Genomic DNA, 2,014 nt, shown 5'->3' with positions numbered 1-2,014 from the left:
TCAGCCTCTACTGACAGATGGGTGGAGCCTGTGCTGGAAGTGCCCTGGTAGAGACTCGAACCCAGGTCTTCGTCACAGGATGCGATAATTCTACCACCGCTCCACCATGGCGTTCATGGTGCTAAACTCATAAATTCGCTTCAAAGTGCATTCTTTCCAGGAAAGAGAAAAACAGACTTCTGCAGGTGCAAGCAAACCCATCGGGCCATTCGGAGGAGTGGTAGAGGCCACGCTCACAGCTGCTGGGCCACCTGATGCTGCAGAGAAGCTGGCCACCAGGTGACAGTGCTCCTTCGACTGTTAGCACGAAGCAGTGGTGGGTTCTAGGCCCAACAGATGACAGTGGCCACTGCTTTCCAGTGCCCTCACCTTGGGAGCTGGACGTGCCCTTGGTAGAAGTATTTACACCTGGGCAATCAGCAAGGGCTACAAATCTGAGCTGCATTGCTTGTTTTGTTACGTTTTCAGAAAGCTTGTTCTAAATCACTTACCAGCACACCGCCGGCGATCCTAAAAGTGCTGGCTCAAAAAACTGAAAGACTGAAAAGAAATATTTTTAAACGTTGCAAAAATTTTCTTTGGCAACTGTCTTTATATTAGGGCAGACGCTGGCAGTTGGGCAGGATCCAGTTTATCTAAATGAAGGGGGGGGAAAATGCAAACTGAAGTCTTGCTTCCCAGAGGACCAAAAAGTGTTCAACAACAGAATTTGAAGATGCTGTTCCCTTTCCCATGAAATTCAAGTTCACTGCGGGCCCATAGCTGGCTGCACCGTGTGTTGACATCACCTATTGAAAAACAGGCTTCCTCCCAGCTGAGAACTGAAACAAGGGAACAGCGAGCGAGCCTCGTCGCCTGTGTGGGTGTTTAAAACGTTTACTACAAAAATGGGCCAAGTTTTCCTTGACTGTATCCGCGGTACCCATCTGTTTTCCTACACAAACTGTGATACCCTTGACCACTGCTCAGAACGCCTTCCACTTACGTCACAGGTACCACAGGCGCAGCATTTCTTGCTAATAAGGTAGTTAAGCTGCAGTACAGGGAAGTTCAAGACCGGGCCGTCCTCACTGGTGCAAGACGTGAGCAGCAAGAAGTGCAGCAGCAAGGGGGTGGGTCTGTGAGCTGGCCGCGCTGGACAACCAGCGTTCTGAGGAAGGCCGCTTGATCCTGGACCGTGCTCTCTCGTTTGAGAGCGTGAGGACTTTGAGGAGCATGCACCGTCGGATAACTCTGGAAGCAAAAGAGACCAATACCATCTTTTCCCAGGTCTCCTTCACTGGAAACAGAAAGCTCCTGACATACCCTGTCACCTTAGCATCAGCGTCAGGTCCATGAATGAGGAACAAGGGGTGTGAGAATCGAAGGTGGAACCAACCTTTTTTCCTTTCAAAAAAAATTTCCATCCAACAGCAATGTGTAGAGAGCGTATTACTCAGATGCCGTTAACTTTTTCCCCCAAAATTTACATCTTGAGGCAGAGTAGTCGTATCTGCAGCTACATCGTGGGCTCAGTGAAGAAAAACTCGGGGCGATGAGAGTGAAAGACAGTGTGATTTCTGTAAATTTTGAAAGGAAGACAATGTCAAGAGCATGGTTTTAAAACGTGTATTTGGGCTTCATTTTAAATCCTTTTGTAAAATGATTGTTCAATTATTTCACCTGATTTGCTAGCTTCTGAGAAGAGATCTGGATTTGCGAGCAGTGCTTAAGGTCCAGTGGTAGTGAAGTTGGTGCTGTCTGCTGTGCCTCATTAGCTATCACCACATAATTGGTGTTGATTGGATTGGAAGGTTTTCCTGACATGGGGCGTAACTGCTTGTTTTGTTTTGTTTTGTTTTCTCCCCCCATGTAACTTAAGCACAAGAATATAAATAAAGTGATATTGGGTGTTAAAACAAACAAACGAACACCATCGCCCACAGGTAGCTTCTGACCCACAGTAACCTGTGAGGGCTGAGTCGAGCCCCGGAAGGTTTCCCAGGCTTTGAGTCCTGTAGCTCACTACCACAGC

The 2,014-nt window shown here is 47.8% G+C and overlaps 1 protein-coding gene and 1 pseudogene across 1 annotated transcript in view; both read left to right on the top strand.

The window, feature by feature from the left end:
• The window catches only part of NEDD9 (neural precursor cell expressed, developmentally down-regulated 9), a 143,224-nt gene that overhangs the window by 6,304 nt on the left and 134,906 nt on the right, over positions 1-2,014 (top strand). The window lies entirely within an intron of this gene.
• On the top strand, positions 888-1,358 carry LOC101641241 (annotated as a pseudogene).

The sequence above is a fragment of the Echinops telfairi genome, unplaced genomic scaffold, assembly GCF_000313985.2.
Source record: "Echinops telfairi isolate 266 unplaced genomic scaffold, ASM31398v2 ScPeMD7_7424;HRSCAF=8462, whole genome shotgun sequence".
Classification (NCBI taxonomy): domain Eukaryota; kingdom Metazoa; phylum Chordata; class Mammalia; order Afrosoricida; family Tenrecidae; genus Echinops; species Echinops telfairi.
Note: the sequence above shows the minus strand (reverse complement) of the source record. Positions and strands in the feature narration are given on the sequence as shown.